Source organism: Taudactylus pleione, unplaced genomic scaffold, assembly GCF_031769625.1.
Source record: "Taudactylus pleione unplaced genomic scaffold, aTauple2 ptg000830l, whole genome shotgun sequence".
NCBI lineage: Eukaryota > Metazoa > Chordata > Amphibia > Anura > Myobatrachidae > Taudactylus > Taudactylus pleione.
In genome coordinates, this window is record NW_028285232.1 from 474,195 (window position 1) to 493,112 (window position 18,918).

Consider the following 18,918-nt stretch of genomic DNA (forward strand, 5'->3'; position numbering starts at 1 on the left):
AGGAGTCAGTCATGTCAGTGACAAGGCCTGCAGGACTACTTCCGATCCTGACTGAGGAGTAAATTGATGAGAAGGGAGTTGCTGGTGTGGTTTGCAGGCGCTTGGATACAATAGGACAAAGGGATTTAGGTGTCCCTGGACTGCTTACAGTCTTAGCCACAGTTTCTGAACTTGACAGTGACTTTTTATGAACGCGCTGCAAGTGACATATAAGGGAGGATGTTCCTAGGTGCTATACGTCCTTACCCCTACTTATTACACAAGCTACATATGGCAAGACAGTTGGTGTCCGGATTTGGATAGAAATATTGCCAGACCAAAGAGGTGGATTTTTTTGGTCTTCTGCCCAGGCATGACTGTGATGGGCTTTTTCATCCCACGACAACAACTATCTCCCCCGGTGCCTGATTTAAACAAACAACATCACCATGAGAATCCTCCTCGTCAACTTCCTCCTTAGCTCCCAGCTACACCAATATCTTCATACTGTTATTCAAATTGAAGATGTCACTCTTGAAGTATATCAGCAACTGGACTGTGGATGCTCCTTCCATCACTTGCAGAGGGGGTGCAAATGGTGGAAGGAGCCACCTCTTCCTTCCAGTGTTGGGAAGGTCAGGCATCGCAACCACCACCACACTTGGACTCTCCATGGGGATTTGTGATATATTTTTAGAACGCACAGTTCTTTGCTATGCTTTTGCCAGCTTAATTCTCTTCATTTTTCTAGCGGGAGGAGGAGAGCTTCCATCGTCATGTGAAGCTGAACCACTAGTCATAAACATAGGCCAGGGCCTTAGCCTTTCCTTGCCACTCCGTGTTGTAAATGGCATATTGGCAAGTTTACATTTCTCCTCAGATGATTTAAATTCTTTTTTTGTGTAATTTTACTGAACTTTGGCTTTTTGGATTTTACATGCCCTCTACTATGACATTGGGCATCATCTATGTCATGACTAGTTTCAGCAGCTTCAGCAAGGAAGTGATTCTTGATCTTTCCCTATCTTATCAACCAAATTTTTGTCCTCCATTATTTTTATGGAGTGCATTATTTATATGGAGTGAATAACCCCTGTAAAAATTATTTGGATTAATTAAATCACCACTTTTTATTTGGAGTGAATATACAGAGGGCACAGGGCAGCGTACCCCTACACCACACAGGGCAGCCCCTGTAAAAATTATTTGGACTGAATATACAGCACAGGACAGCACCCCTGGGGTTTGGATTTTGAAAATCATCTCTAATAATACTGTATATATATATATATATATATATATATATATATACACACACACACACACACACGCACACGCACACACACAAAAGTACACAGTGCTATTTTTGAAGAAAACTTGGTTCAGCAACCCTGTGGGGAGCAGAGGTGGGTGGATCTGTGGGCAATGTGGGTGGAAATACAGTTGGGGTGGGTTATAAATTGGTGATTAACCAATTTAAAAGAAAAATATTCAAAGCTTGGACTTTGGGGCTGGGTGTTATTATAACATGTCAATCTTTCATATAAGTACATATAAATATACAAATACAGAAATATAGGAAAGAAAACTGCTTTAAATTCACACCCACACAAAACCAGAATACATAGTATTTATATAGGTAAAGCCACATCAAGCCACATGCACTGTTTGGGGTCTTGAGGACTGAGTTTGAGAACCTGTGCTCTGGAGTATCTGACTAGATAACTATGTTAGTCATTTTGTGCACAAAACCTGTATTCAGACTGTAATATTAACATGTGCTCATGTCCTGTTTTGATTGCTAATTGTGAGACCCCTCATATCTGTATTGTGTTATCTCTTTGTTTTTTTCTTTTTCTACTGCAGACTTTCCAACATGACCCCTTCCACCAGGTACACAACGCTCTGCTCCTGTACTTCCCACCTAATGTATGATTGCAGACACCTGTGTTGAATGAAGTAATTGATGTGAAGAGTGTTTCAACACAGGTGACTGCAATAATAAATTAGGTGAGAGGTCCAGGAACATAGCATTTTGTACCTAGTGGAAGGGGTCATGTTGGAGGGTCTGCTACTGTATACAAAAATCAATAAAAATTATTGAATTAAAAAAATCAACAAAGTAAAGTACTGTACACTAGTGTGTCCATAACAGTATTAAGCATTAATTACCTTCATCGCTGTCCTCATGTTGCGGTGGAAAAAAACACTGCACTGTAAGTTTGCCTCATACCCCATTTAAAAATATGAAACCCCAACTGTACCACAGTATAAGTCTTTAGCCGAAACCTCAATTACAACACATACACAGAAATAATGTATTACACGTGAACTGGTCAACAGTGAAAATCTTTCTCATGTTAAAATAGTTACTTTTAATTTATTCTCCAGTTTCTGATGATGTACAGTACTAGGGGTATTTTATCAGTGTCAATACTAGGGAATATTGGGGTCTATAAAATATATACAGTACGGTGCTGTAGATTGGTTGGAAAACCTGAATACCTGAGTCACTGTGGTTTACAAAAGTAGTAACGACAGTATACTGTAAGCACAGTGTCACGATTGACTTTGAAGAATCCCCTGCAGAGGGGATGGAAGCTGAGATACCGTGAGGTATTGGAGGCGTTTGGCCTGTATATAAGATCTCCTCATCCATGAATACCAGACGTTGATGAGACCTGACCAAGGTTGCAGAATCAAACCTGCTGAGATGTGTTCACCAGGGACCCCTCCAAGTGGGATGTGGGTTTAAGCTGCACTCAGCAGGCAGGTCGCGGTCCCTTGGTCAGGTATCCAATACACATAGGAATGGAGAAAATACAACAGTGGTCCAAGAGGAGTAATTCAGGAAGAAGTACAGCTGCACTAGGAATTGGTAGTTGAAGTTGTACACAAGTGATGGGTTCTTGACGCACTGCTGCACCAAGAGGTGGCACTTGTAAATACACACAGAAACTATGTCTTTGATGCACTGCTGAATCGAGAGGTGGTACTTATAACCGCACACAGGCAAGGTGTTTTGACACACTGCTGCACAAGGAGATGGCACTTGTAAGGCACACAGGCAAGATGTTCAGACGCACTGTTGCACAAGGAGTTGGCACTTGTATAGCACACAGGCAAGATGTTCAGATGCACTGTTGCACAAGGAGTTAGCACATAGAGACTCAAGGGTTTCATGATACGGGAACCTGGAACGAGGTGATGGCAAGTATACACAAGGTAGCAAGAACATTGCTCAGGTGACTTCTTGCTTTCCAGAGACTGGCTTTATACCCTGTGGTAGAAGATTATTGGTGGACAGCATCAGCTGGCCACCACCATGCTATCATTGGATAAAGATTAGTCAGGTGATGCAGACTGTCATGGCTGCGTCCATGATGGTAACCGCAGTAACCATTGCACGGCACAGCTCATGGATGTCCACATGGCTCTATGTTTAATGATTAGCGCGTCACTTGCCGCTGCACCTGACGTCTGACCACCTGACAGATCAGGGTAAGCCGGTGCTGTGGTGAGTAATGGCCGACCATAGGCCGCAACCTGACACACAGTCACATTAAACTATAGTAAGGCTTCTTACACTTTCCCACATGGAATACTGATACTGTTACCCAGAGAGACTGATAGCTCTTATTACTGTATGTATAGTTTTGGGCAGAGAAGGTAAAGATGGGACATGAGAGAAACTTTCAGATACTGTATGTGAGGATACGGGGTTCTATCAATCACCCAGAAACTGAGCAGATGAAACCAACGTGATGGTTTATTTTTCCACAGCACACAGAAGTAGATAATATGTCAGGACAAGCGGTAAATCCTCCCCCCTGGGGAGGTGGGAATTAACTTAGAGGGTCTTTTGTTCTGGGAGGTGTCACCTTGCTCTAGTGGTTACGAATAACACAGACATATGGACCAGGCCAACATCAAGGCTTATCCAGTATTAAACATTACAATTACTTACATTATTACAGTACATAATATACATGCTAATGGAAATGTGTGTCCTGAGAATGATCACACATACACTAGGAGACGGGAAGGGGAACATAAAAGGATTAAAAAGTAATTTGATCTCTGCAAGGACTGAGATGCTGCCAGTACATTTGTAACACACATCTCATGTCCTCACACTGTACAATGAGGTTTTTATTAAACTATAGTACAGGAGCTACTGTAGATGTTCTTAAAAGAAAGAAAAGTACAGTAAGGAATAGAAGATTAGTACAGTACAGAAAGATAAGTACAGTGTAGTACAGGATGAGAAGTACAGTACAGTACAGGATGAGAAGTACAGTACAGGATGAGAAGTACAGTACAGGATGAGAAGTACAGTACAGGAAGAGAAGTACATTACATTACAGGAAGATAAGTACAGGAGTAGAAGTACAGTACAGGATGAGAAGGACAGTGTAGTACAGGAGTAGGAGTACAGTACAGGAAGAGAAGTACAGTACAGGAATAGAAGTACAGTACAGGAAGAGAAGTACAGTACAGGAATAGAAGTACAGTACAGGAAGAGAAGTGCAGTACAGGAGTAGAAGTACAGTACAGGAAGAGAAGCACAGTACAGTACAGGAGTAGAAGTACAGTACAGGATGAGAAGGACAGTACAGTACAGGAGTAGGAGTACAGTACAGGATGAGAAGGACAGTACAGTACAGGAGTAGGAGTACAGTACAGGATGAGAAGGACAGTACAGTACAGGAGTAGGAGTACAGTACAGGAAGAGAAGTACAGTACAGGATGAGAAGGACAGTGTAGTACAGGAGTAGGAGTACAGTACAGGAAGAGAAGTACAGTACAGGAATAGAAGTACAGTACAGGAAGAGAAGTACAGTACAGGAATAGAAGTACAGTACAGGAAGAGAAGTGCAGTACAGGAGTAGAAGTACAGTACAGGAAGAGAAGCACAGTACAGTACAGGAGTAGAAGTACAGTACAGGATGAGAAGGACAGTACAGTACAGGAGTAGGAGTACAGTACAGGATGAGAAGGACAGTACAGTACAGGAGTAGGAGTACAGTACAGGATGAGAAGGACAGTACAGTACAGGAGTAGGAGTACAGTACAGGAAGAGAAGTACAGTACAGGAGTAGAAGTACAGTACAGGAAGAGAAGTACAGTACAGTACAGGAAGAGAAGTACAAAGCCAACGCAGAGACTGACTGATTGACAGGCTGTGAGCGTTTGTGAATGGTGATGGGGGGGTCAGAGAAATACAGGCACGCCTGTCTGTTTTAACGACGTTTCTGACAGCAGACCTGCGTGCGCGATCGCAATAGTGATCTGTGCTGAATCAGGCCCTTAATGTTTTTTACAATGTACAGTACTGTCGTGAGGGGTTTTTGCCCTAATATTGTATGCCTACCCTCCAACATGATCCCTTCCATTAGGTACAAAACATTCTGCTCCTGGACTCCCACCTAATGTATGATTGCAGTCACCTGTGTTGAACTACTGTAGGTAATTGATGAGACAGGTGTTTCAGCACAGGTGACTGCAATCATAAATTAAGAGGGATGTCCAGGAGTAGAGCATTTTGTACCTAATGGAACGGGTCATGTTGGAGGGTCTGTGAATGTTTTCATCTAGCCGCATCCCCCAGGACATTAGAGTAATTTTATGGCAGAGGGGCAGCAACCTGTTACACATTCTACAGCAGAGAAATGCTCCCATCCCCCACAGTATACAGTTACTAATACCCCTTTTACACCGGAGCTAAAACCCGAGTTATTGCAGGGTTAACCCGGGCAGCTTCCTGGTGTAAAAGGGGAGAGGGTTGGATTCCCGAGTCGAGTGACCCGGCAATCCATCTCAGGTAAACAGTAGTGTTTAACATGGGCGTAGCCCGTGAAACCCTGCTGTGAGAACAGCGCACTCCGGGTCACGATGACCTGGGGTGCACTGCAAGCCGGCCAATTGGTCCGGCTTCAGTGGCGCTTGGAGATGACATCATCTCCAAGCGTCCACTTTCACGCCGCGAAAGCTGGGTCTATGCAGACCCGACTCCGGTGTGAGCGGCGCCGATTTGGGAAGATTCTGGAGTCGGCGTCGGCTAAATTCTGGGTCTGATCCGGATAGGAACTCTGGGCCTAATTCAGACGCGCTCGCAAGCGGGACAATGTTGGCCCAGTGCGCATGCGTACGATGGAGGCGGCTCTGTCGCGTGCATGCGCAAGATCCAGATAGCGAGGGGCAAGCCGTCACTCCAGGTCTCACTACAAAAGGGGCATGCTGTCGATGGTGAGTGACAGCATGCCCCCTTTGGTGGGCATTCCAGGGGCGTGGCTGCCCAGATGGAGGCGTTCCCATGGGAACGCCTACCGTCTGGGGCCGGCCCCACTGATATCACAAGTGATGTCACAAGTGATGTCAGTGGGAGTGCTCTCAGCTCTGATAGAGCCGAAAGCACTCCAGGGCTTGCGGCAACGAGACCCTACCACAAGGGTCTCATCGCAAGCCCGATGGTCGCGATGGTGTTGACCATCGTGACCATCTTCCTGGCCGCTCGCTATAGCTGTGGGTGGTCACCCACAGCTATACGAGCGGCCAGTAGGCCGCTCTAAAAATGAAGAAGGACGGCCCTGATTCAGAGCGAGCGCTCTGTCAGAGTGTCTGGCTCTGAATCAGGGCCTCTGTTCCAACTCCGGGTCAGACCCAGAATTTTGGTGGAATAGGGGTATTAGAGAACAAATTACATAAAACTTCTGTTGATACCGTTGATTAGCAAGGATATCCTTAAAACAAGGCCTGTAATGGTAGAGCTCAAGGCAGTGCTTGCAACAACAGCAAATAGAGTAAACTGTAAAGCTGGCCACACATCATAAGCTGCATACACACGTAAAGATTTTCTGTCCAACCATCCAACTAGTTGATTGGTTGGAATGAAAATCTGGTAAGGTATGAAAGTAAATGACAATCAGCAATTTGCTCCCAAACGCTGTAAAATGGACAAAAACTGTTGTTTAAACAAATTGTTTAGATCAAACATTTAACAAACTTGTCTGACGACCATTTTCATCTGTTTTCTGGCATTTAGGAGCAAATTGCTGATCATCAGTTGCTCCCATACGTTACCAGATTTTCATTCCAACCAATCAGCTAGTTGGCTGGTTGGACAGATAATCTTTAGGTGTGTGGCCAGCTTACAGAGGATCTCAATTAACCCTTATGTGCACCACCGAAGCTGAAACGCAGCTAAAACATGTGGTATGCAGGGAGGATTATACTCAGTGGTGTCACAAAGGGGTGCGGTACGAGGGGTGACACCAAAATGGCAACTCCTCCTCAGTGACAACAGCCGGGTGCTGCACTGTAGCATTATGTGGTAGCTCCTGACACAGGGACCCCTGGTGAGCTAACAACGGCTGTTTAGGACACAAGGCCACACCGCCTACCCGCAAAGCCATGCCTCCATTTTCAGGCCTGCACTGGGTGTCACCTCAGGGAGGGACACCACTGATTATACTGCAGTATGATTCTATATTCTAGCATGTAGCAATAAATATATTAATGTGAGTATTGCATAGAAATGTGAAAGGTGTATTATCAGGATGTGACTATGGGAGTAGGACAGAGCTTATTAGGATAGCAGTTACTAGATAAGGGGCCTATCCATTAGCTGATTATCCCTTGAAAATACCTGGGGCTGCGGTGACAGATTTTTGCAAACGACAAACGACGAACGATATTGCATGACATCATTCAGGGAGAGGATTTTTTTGAATGTTTCTATGAATTTTCAAATATCATTCGTTGTTAACTGCTTATAAACTGCCAGATATTTCTAATAATTGACCAACATGTTGGAGAGACGAAAGACACAATTTATCAGCCGCGGGAGTGCGCATCTGTCTTCGTTCAGGGCCTATCCATTAGCAGATAAAGTGAACGACTGAACAATATATCGTTCAGTCGTTCAATTTATCTGCTAATGGATAGGCCCTTATATACGTTTACAGTTTAAGGACATTATTTACAGTAAATAGAAGTCAGTGTATAAGCGTAATTCCTGTAAGGACTTATTGATAGGCAAACAGCAGGAGTATATACAGTATATATAAGAATAGGGAAAGGGGGAGGAGAAAGTAATGTTAAATGTAAGTTAGCTGAAAACATATTTGCTTACTTGTGTCAAATGTAGAAGTTTTCTCTGCAGAAAGAAGCGTATGACGTGGGATGCCATATATACCTGTGCAATAAAGAAACATGATGTTATAACCAAAGTGTTATTTATTAGAAGGAAATACAGCAACCTAATGTGTGATTATTGCATGTTCTAATAGTTTCATTTAGTTGAGAAAATATTACCTGGAACCAGTGATTACACAAGCAAGCCCGGGAATTACATGTAACATCCCCGCCTGGGAGGAGACAGTAACTAAGTGTTAGAAAAAGAGACATTTCCTCCATTGGTCCCAGCTCCCAGAAATCCTGGGTGTAGATAGAAGACAATGTGGTCTATACATAAAGGGAAGGAAAAGGAGGATGATGGGGCAATGAGGGGACAATTATAGCCGCCTGCTGTATCAGGATATGAATGATAATCAGGGAAGATCCCTCAGGGACAGGATGAAAATACCGTTCTATTAGGAGCTGATAAGATTGTAGGGAGGACTCACTATGATGGGGAATATCACAGATTAAGGAGTATTTCCAGGATACGTCCTATAGCAGTGGGGGAGGATAGTTTTGTAGTTTGGAGGGAGGCAACAACTCAGCTGTCATAGGAGTGACATTGTCCTAACACAGTAAAAACAATGATTAGTAGTCCGTCTTAAGTCTCATACACAGTAGATGATGTGCTGTATGAATGATATTGGTGATAGTTCTCCCTTGAACTGTCTTTAGTGCAGCACATACGATATTGGATGTACACACTGAAGGTTATCGTTACAGATATCTTTCAGTGAAGTCATCCTGCCACATGTCTGAACAGGAAATTCTTGATGATATCGTCAGATTGGCTGGCTTGTACAGATGACAAAAGTCATCGTTAACGACCCGCAGGAGCGCACATCGTTGGTCGTTCACTGCATATACACTGAACAATATAACGATGAAATTTATAGTTATCGTCCATATCGTTCATAGTGATCGTCTAGTGTGAATGCGGCTTTAGAGGTCCTACAATTGTGGTGATTAAAGCAACTCGCAGATGCAACCCTAATGCCAGTTTCAGGGATTATCTAGTCCAGTGGTTCCCAAACTGGGTGCTATGACACCCTGGGGTACCATGGGGCACTTGCCAGGTCCAGGACCAAATCAAATCTATGGTCTATAGCAGTGATTCGAAACCTTAAGCGGGCCACGCACTAGACCAACTTGCATCCAACCAGCCAACTTGTTGATTGGTTGGAATGAAAATCTGGTAAGGTATGAAAGCAAATGACAATCAGCAATTTGCTCCCAAACGCTGGAAAATGGACAAAAACTGTTGTTTGAACAAATTGTTTAGATCAAACATTTAACAAACTTGTCTGACGACCATTTTCATCTGTTTTCTGGCATTTAGGAGCAAATTGCTGATCATCATTTACTCCCATACGTTACCACATTTTCATTCCAACCAATCAACTAGTTGGCTGGTTGGACAGATAATCTTTACATGTGCGGCCAGCTTAAGTGTGCCTTGAGGACCGCGGTTGGGAATCACTGGTCTATATGATTAGCAGCCACCAGCACTGGTTTTGCCTGTCATAAAATACGTGAACAAACAGAAGCACAACCCTGTCTACACCACAGAACTGGATGACAGGACAGCACACTTTATTTAATTTAATCATCTTTGCTGAATTTCTCAATACCAAACATTTAGCCTAGGGGTGTCATGTAAAATAATGCTGATACTCTAGGGGGCCGTGATTCCAGAAAGATTGGGAAACACTGTTCTAGTCACCATTGACTTGGAATTTGGGATACTAGAAAATATAAGAGCCCTTTTGTGTAGGCCCCACTATACTGTACATACCATGAGCCAGGTGGAAGGATAACCTCTTATATTTACCAGATAGAGAAATTAATACACCAGATTGTGGCAAGGCACATATTAAAGATAAGGGGGACAAGGCACATATTAAAAATATGGGGGGACAAGGAGCATATTAAACATAAGGGGGCACAAGGAGCATATTAAAGATAAGGGAGGACAAGGCACATTAAAAATAAGGAGGCACATATTAAAAATAAGGGGTGACGAGGCACATATTAAAAATAAGGGGTGACAAGCTGTCTCCCCTTATTTTTAATATGTGCCTTGTGCCTCCTTATTTTTAATATGTGCCTTGTCCCCCCTTTTCTTTAGTATGTGCCTTGTGCCTCCTTATTTTTAATATTTGCCTTGTGCCCCCTAATTTTTAATATGTGCCTTGTGCCTCCTTATGTTTAATATGTGCCTTGTCCCTACTTATTTTTAATATGTGCCTTATGACGTGGCACATATTAAAAATAAGGGAGGTCAAGGCAAATATTAAAAATAAGGAGGCACAAGGCACATATTAAACATAAGGAGGCACAAAGCACACACTAACGATAAGGGGGGACAAGGCACATATTTAAAATAAGGGGTGACATGGCACTTATTAAAAATAAGGGGGGACAAGTTGTCTCCTCTTATTTTTTATATGTGCCCTGTGCCTCCTTATTTTAATATGTGCCTTGTGCTTCCTTATTTTTAATATGTGCCTTGTGCCCCCTTTCTATAGTGTGTGCCTTGTGCCTCCTTATGTTTAATGTGTGTCTTGTCCCCACTTATTTTTAATATGTGCCACGTCATAAGGCACATATTAAAAATAAGGGAGGACAAGGCACATATTAAAAATTAGGGGGCATAAGGCAAATATTAAAAATAGGGAGGCACAAGGCACATATTAAAAATAAGGGGTGACATGGCACTTATTAAAAATAAGGGGGGACAAGTTGTCTCCCCTTATTTTTTATATGTGCCCTGTGCCTCCTTATTTTAATATGTGCCTTGTGCCCCCTTATCTATAGTGTGTGCCTTGTGCCTCCTTATGTTTAAGGTGTCCCTTGTCCCCACTTATTTTTAATATGTGCCACATCATAAGGCACATATTAAAAATAAGGGAGGACAAGGCACATATTAAAAATTAGGTGGCACAAGGCAAATATTAAAAATAAGGAGGCACAAGGCACACACTAAAGATAAGGGGGGACAAGGCACATTTAAAATAAGGGGTGACATGGCACTTATTAAAAATAAGGGGGGACAAGTTGTCCCCCCTTATCTTTAGTATGTGCCTTGTGCCTCCTTATGTTTAAGATGTGCCTTGTCCCCACTTATTTTTAATATGTGCCTTGTCCTCCCTTATTTTTAATATGTGCCTTATGACGTGGCACATATTAAAAATAAGGGAGGACAAGGCACATATTAAAAATAAGGGGGCACAAGGCACATATTAAAATAAGGAGGCACAAGGCACATATTAAAAATAAGGGGTGACATGGCACTTATTAAAAATAAGGGGGGACAAGTTGTCTCCCCTTATTTTTTATATGTGCCCTGTGCCTCCTTATTTTAATATGTGCCTTGTGCTTCCTTATTTTTAATATGTGCCTTGTGCCCCTTTATCTATAGTGTGTGACTTGTGCCTCCTTATGTTTAATATGTGCCTTGTCCCCACTTATTTTTAATATGTGCCACGTCATAAGGCACATATTAAAAATAAGGGAGGACAAGGCACATATTAAAAATTAGGTGGCACAAGGCAAATATAAAAAATAAGGAGGCACAAGGCACATATTAAACATAAGGAGGCACAAAGCACACACTAAAGATAAGGGGGGACAAGGCACATATTTAAAATAAGGGGTGACATGGCACTTATTAAAAATAAGGGGGGACAAGTTGTTCCCCCTTATCTTTAGTATGTGCCTTGTGCCTCCTTATGTTTAATATGTGCCTGTCCCCACTTATTTTTAATATGTGCCTTGTCCTCCCTTATTTTTAATATGTGCCTTATGACGTGGCACATATTAAAAATAAGGGAGGACAAGGCACATATTAAAAATAAGGGGGCACAAGGCACATATTAAAAATAGGGAGGCACAAGGCTCATATTAAAAATAAGGGGTGACATGGCACTTATTAAAAATAAGGGGGGACAAGTTATCTCCCCTTATTTTTTATATGTGCCTTGTGCCTCCTTATTTTAATATGTGCCTTGTGCCCCCTTATCTATAGTGTGTGCCTTGTGCCTCCTTATGTTTAATGTGTGCCTTGTCCCCACTTATTTTTAATATGTGCCACGTCATAAGGCACATATTAAAAATAAGGGAGGACAAGGCACATATTAAAAATTAGGTGGCACAAGGCAAATATTAAAAATAAGGAGGCACAAGGCACATATTAAACATAAGGAGGCACAAAGCACACACTAAAGATAAGGGGGGACAAGGCACATATTTAAAATAAGGGGTGACAGGGCACTTATTAAAAATAAGGGGGGACAAGTTGTCCCCCCTTATCTTTAGTATGTGCCTTGTGCCTCCTTATGTTTAATATGTGCCTGTCCCCACTTATTTTTAATATGTGCCTTGTCCTCCCTTTATTTTTAATATGTGCCTTATGACGTGGCACATATTAAAAATAAGGGAGGACAAGGCACATATTAAAAATAAGGGGGCACAAGGCACATATTAAAAATAGGGAGGCACAAGGCACATATTAAAAATAAGGGGTGACATGGCACTTATTAAAAATAAGGGGGGACAAGTTGTCTCCCCTTATTTTTTATATGTGCCCTGTGCCTCCTTATTTTAATATGTGCCTTGTGCTTCCTTATTTTTAATATGTGCCTTGTGCCCCCTTATCTATAGTGTGTGCCTTGTGCCTCCTTATGTTTAATGTGTGCCTTGTCCCCACTTATTTTTAATATGTGCCATGTCATAAGGCACATATTAAAAATAAGGGAGGACAAGGCACATATTAAAAGTTAGGGGGCACAAGGCAAATATTAAAAATAAGGAGGCACAAGGCACATATTAAAAAATAAGGGGTGACATGGCACGTATTAAAAATAAGGGGGGACAAGTTGTCTCCCCTTAATTTTTATATGTGCCCTGTGCCTCCTTATGTTTAATTTGTGCCTCCTTATTTTTAATATTTGCCTTGTGCCCCCTAATTTTTAATATGTGCCTTGTCCTCCCTTATTTTTAATATGTGCCTTATGACGTGGCACATATTAAAAATAAGTGGGGACAAGGCACACATTAAACATAAGGAGGCACAAGGCACACACTATAGATAAGGGGGCACAAGGCACATATTAAAAATAAGGGGTGACATGGCACTTATTAAAAATTAGGGGGGTCAAGTTATTCCCCCTTATTTTTAATATGTGCCTTCTCACAAGGCACATATTAAAAATATGGGGGGACAAGGCACACACTAAAAATAAGGGGGGACAAGTTGTCCCCCCTTATTTTTAATATGTGCTTTATGCCTCCTTGGGCTCGATTCTATTCAGCGCAATGTAAATAGCTCTGGGAGTGAGCTCCCGGAGCTATTCAATACACCGCGCTGACAAGTCCGACTAATGATTTCTTCTCTCATCCCTTCGGGGATGAGAGAAGAAATCCGACAAAAGTCCCGGCGCGAGGCTGTTTTCTGTCCTTCGCGCCTGGAAAACAGCCTCATGCCGGGAAGTTAGGTTGGGGAATGCCCGTTATCGCGCCTAAACACCCTGTTTAAGGCGCGATAACGAGCCTTCCCCGACCTAACAGCGTGATGAATTGAATAGCTTCGGGAGCTATCTCCCGGCGCTATTTACATTGCGCTGAATTGAATCGTGCCCCTTGTTTTAAATATGTGCCTTCTGCCTCCTTGCTTTAATTATGTGCCTTGTGCCTCCTTGTTTTAAATATGTGCCTTGTGCCCCCTTATCTTTAGTATGTGCCTTGTCCCCCCTAATTTTTAAAATGTGCCTTGTGCCTTCTTATATTTAATTTTGTATAATTACATTTTTATTTTTGGTTGCTATGGGCAACATCAGTTCTAAAACTCACTTCTAAATACTCTCACTTTAGTAAATTTACCCCCTAGGGTTAACTTTTGTCAAGAGCAAACTAGGGCCCTGATTCAGAGCCGGACGCTATGACAGAACGCTCGCTCTGAATCAGGGCCTTCCATCTTGATTTTTAGAGCGGCTTCCTGGCCGTTCGTATAGCTGTGGGTGACCACCCACAGCTATAGCGAGCGGCCAGGAAGATGGTCACAATGGTCAAGACCATCGCGACCATTGGGCTTGTGACGAGACCCTTGTGGTAGGGTCTCGTTGCCGCAAGCCCTAGAGTGCTGTCGGCTCAAACAGAGCCGAAAAGCACTCCCACTGTCATCACTTGTGATGTCAGTGGGCCCGGCCCCAGACGGTAGGCGTTCACATGGGAACGCCTCCGTCTGGGCAGGCACGCCCACCAAAGGGGGCGTGCTGTCACTCAACATCGACAGCATGCCCCCTTCGGTACTAGACCAGGATTGATGGTTTGCCTGCTGCTATTCGGGGCTCGGGCATGCGCACTGGGCCAACATCGACCTGCTTGCGAGTGTTCAGCGCTCGCGAGTGGGTCTGAATCAGGCCCTAAATTTCTGGTTTGCTGGAGGCCAAACCGTAGTGCCAGTTTATATAAACTCCAGACATTAGGGCCAATATTCCAAAACTGTGTAGTGAATTAATATGTAATGTTAACCATTACATCATCCATGCTCGCCAAATTATTTGATGATCGATACATCATGCTATTAATGATTTGATCAACTGTTAAGTCAAGACAGCATGAAAAATTATGACATGACTAGTTTTATAAATTTCTCTCCTTTTTTTTGCACCTTGTTTAGTCATGAATGATTTATGAATTGTGGGCCAATAATGATTATGTTCAAAACTTCTGTATGTTATAATTGGAACACCTGGCCATAATCCTCTTTTAATCAGACAAAATAAATTCTCATTTGTTTATTTTAAAATTAATCCTTATTTTTTTTTTTTTTTTTTGTAGGAAACATTTTTAAAATTGTTAATTGTGAAACAATCCTTTCACATAATCCTGTTGAGAGCAAAAGTACGCAGGCATTTCTGCATACAAGTTTCTGAATGTGAGAATTACATCTGACCTCCTGGCGCTCCTCGGGCTTCACACCATAAGATCCAAAGCAGCGGCTCCTGGCTCCAACTACTTCTCTCCACAGTTGGGCTCCACGCAGTCTCCTCAACTCGTCTAAGGTGAGTACCAGGCGTGTAATGTGTCAGTGGTCAGTTGTTCTCAGGGTTAGGGCTCAGGGTGTGTTGAGCTGTTTTATTTTTTATTCTACACAAGGCGCAACTCCTATTCTCACCTGTACACCATCACGTTTACCAACCAATTGAACTGGCACTTCCGCCCTTGCATCTCTGACCTCCTGGCGCTCCTCGGGCTTCACACCATAAGATCCAAAGCAGCGGCTCCTGGCTCCAACTACTTCTCTCCACAGTTGGGCTCCACGCAGTCTCCTCAACTCGTCTAAGGTGAGTACCAGGCGTGTACTGTGTCAGTGGTCAGTTGTTCTCAGGGTTAGGGCTCAGGGTGTGTTGAGCTGTTTTATTTTTTATTCTACACTAGGCGCAACTCCTATTCTCACCTGTACACCATCACGTTTACCAACCAATTGAACTGGCACTTCCGCCCTTGCATCTCTGCCCTCCTGGCGCTCCTCGGGCTTCACACCATAAGATCCAAAGCAGCGGCTCCTGGCTCCAACTACTTCTCTCCACAGCTGGGCTCCATGCAGTCTCCTCAACTCGTCTAAGGTGAGTACCAGGCGTGTACTGTGTCAGTGGTCAGTTGTTCTCAGGGTTAGGGCTCAGGGTGTGTTGAGCTGTTTTATTTTTTATTCTACACAAGGCGCAACTCCTATTCTCACCTGTACACCATCACGTTTACCAACCAATTGAACTGGCACTTCCGCCCTTGCATCTCTGACCTCCTAGCGCTCCTCGGGCTTCACACCATAAGATCCAAAGCAGCGGCTCCTGGCTCCAACTACTTCTCTCCACAGCTGGGCTCCATGCAGTCTCCTCAACTCGTCTAAGGTGAGTACCAGGCGTGTACTGTGTCAGTGGTCAGTTGTTCTCAGGGTTAGGGCTCAGGGTGTGTTGAGCTGTTTTATTTTTTATTCTACACAAGGCGCAACTCCTATTCTCACCTGTACACCATCACGTTTACCAACCAATTGAACTGGCACTTCCGCCCTTGCATCTCTGACCTCCTGGCGCTCCTCGGGCTTCACACCATAAGATCCAAAGCAGCGGCTCCTGGCTCCAACTACTTCTCTCCACAGTTGGGCTCCACGCAGTCTCCTCAACTCGTCTAAGGTGAGTACCAGGCGTGTACTGTGTCAGTGGTCAGTTGTTCTCAGGGTTAGGGCTCAGGGTGTGTTGAGCTGTTTTATTTTTTATTCTACACTAGGCGCAACTCCTATTCTCACCTGTACACCATCACGTTTACCAACCAATTGAACTGGCACTTCCGCCCTTGCATCTCTGCCCTCCTGGCGCTCCTCGGGCTTCACACCATAAGATCCAAAGCAGCGGCTCCTGGCTCCAACTACTTCTCTCCACAGCTGGGCTCCATGCAGTCTCCTCAACTCGTCTAAGGTGAGTACCAGGCGTGTACTGTGTCAGTGGTCAGTTGTTCTCAGGGTTAGGGCTCAGGGTGTGTTGAGCTGTTTTATTTTTTATTCTACACAAGGCGCAACTCCTATTCTCACCTGTACACCATCACGTTTACCAACCAATTGAACTGGCACTTCCGCCCTTGCATCTCTGACCTCCTAGCGCTCCTCGGGCTTCACACCATAAGATCCAAAGCAGCGGCTCCTGGCTCCAACTACTTCTCTCCACAGCTGGGCTCCATGCAGTCTCCTCAACTCGTCTAAGGTGAGTACCAGGCGTGTACTGTGTCAGTGGTCAGTTGTTCTCAGGGTTAGGGCTCAGGGTGTGTTGAGCTGTTTTATTTTTTATTCTACACAAGGCGCAACTCCTATTCTCACCTGTACACCATCACGTTTACCAACCAATTGAACTGGCACTTCCGCCCTTGCATCTCTGATCTCCTGGCGCTCCTCGGGCTTCACACCATAAGATCCAAAGCAGCGGCTCCTGGCTCCAACTACTTCTCTCCACAGTTGGGCTCCACGCAGTCTCCTCAACTCGTCTAAGGTGAGTACCAGGCGTGTACTGTGTCAGTGGTCAGTTGTTCTCAGGGTTAGGGCTCAGGGTGTGTTGAGCTGTTTTATTTTTTATTCTACACAAGGCGCAACTCCTATTCTCACCTGTACACCATCACGTTTACCAACCAATTGAACTGGCACTTCCGCCCTTGCATCTCTGACCTCCTGGCGCTCCTCGGGCTTCACACCATAAGATCCAAAGCAGCGGCTCCTGGCTCCAACTACTTCTCTCCACAGTTGGGCTCCACGCAGTCTCCTCAACTCGTCTAAGGTGAGTACCAGGCGTGTACTGTGTCAGTGGTCAGTTGTTCTCAGGGTTAGGGCTCAGGGTGTGTTGAGCTGTTTTATTTTTTATTCTACACAAGGCGCAACTCCTATTCTCACCTGTACACCATCACGTTTACCAACCAATTGAACTGGCACTTCCGCCCTTGCATCTCTGACCTCCTGGCGCTCCTCGGGCTTCACACCATAAGATCCAAAGCAGCGGCTCCTGGCTCCAACTACTTCTCTCCACAGTTGGGCTCCACGCAGTCTCCTCAACTCGTCTAAGGTGAGTATCAGGCGTGTACTGTGTCAGTGGTCAGTTGTTCTCAGGGTTAGGGCTCAGGGTGTGTTGAGCTGTTTTATTTTTTATTCTACACTAGGCGCAACTCCTATTCTCACCTGTACACCATCACGTTTACCAACCAATTGAACTGGCACTTCCGCCCTTGCATCTCTGACCTCCTGGTGCTCCTCGGGCTTCACACCATAAGATCCAAAGCAGCGGCTCCTGGCTCCAACTACTTCTCTCCACAGCTGGGCTCCACGCAGTCTCCTCAACTCGTCTAAGGTGAGTACCAGGCGTGTACTGTGTCAGTGGTCAGTTGTTCTCAGGGTTAGGGCTCAGGGTGTGTTGAGCTGTTTTATTTTTTATTCTACACAAGGCGCAACTCCTATTCTCACCTGTACACCATCACGTTTACCAACCAATTGAACTGGCACTTCCGCCCTTGCATCTCTGACCTCCTGGCGCTCCTCGGGCTTCACACCATAAGATCCAAAGCAGCGGCTCCTGGCTCCAACTACTTCTCTCCACAGCTGGGCTCCATGCAGTCTCCTCAACTCGTCTAAGGTGAGTACCAGGTGTGTACTGTGTCAGTGGTCAGTTGTTCTCAGGGTTAGGGCTCAGGGTGTGTTGAGCTGTTTTATTTTTTATTCTACACAAGGCGCAACTCCTATTCTCACCTGTACACCATCACGTTTACCAACCAATTGAACTGGCACTTCCACCCTTGCATCTCTGACCTCCTGGCGCTCCTCGGGCTTCACACCATAAGATCCAAAGCAGCGGCTCCTGGCTCCAACTACTTCTCTCCACAGCTGGGCTCCATGCAGTCTCCTCAACTCGTCTAAGGTGAGTACCAGGCGTGTACTGTGTCAGTGGTCAGTTGTTCTCAGGGTTAGGGCTCAGGGTGTGTTGAGCTGTTTTATTTTTTATTCTACACTAGGCGCAACTCCTATTCTCACCTGTACACCATCACGTTTACCAACCAATTGAACTGGCACTTCCGCCCTTGCATCTCTGCCCTCCTGGCGCTCCTCGGGCTTCACACCATAAGATCCAAAGCAGCGGCTCCTGGCTCCAACTACTTCTCTCCACAGTTGGGCTCCACGCAGTCTCCTCAACTCGTCTAAGGTGAGTACCAGGCGTGTACTGTGTCAGT

The 18,918-nt window shown here is 44.4% G+C and overlaps 1 pseudogene; it reads right to left on the reverse strand.

Moving 5' to 3' along the window:
- LOC148474561 (von Willebrand factor A domain-containing protein 5A-like) overlaps positions 1-18,918 on the reverse strand; it is a 562,647-nt pseudogene that overhangs the window by 27,233 nt on the left and 516,496 nt on the right.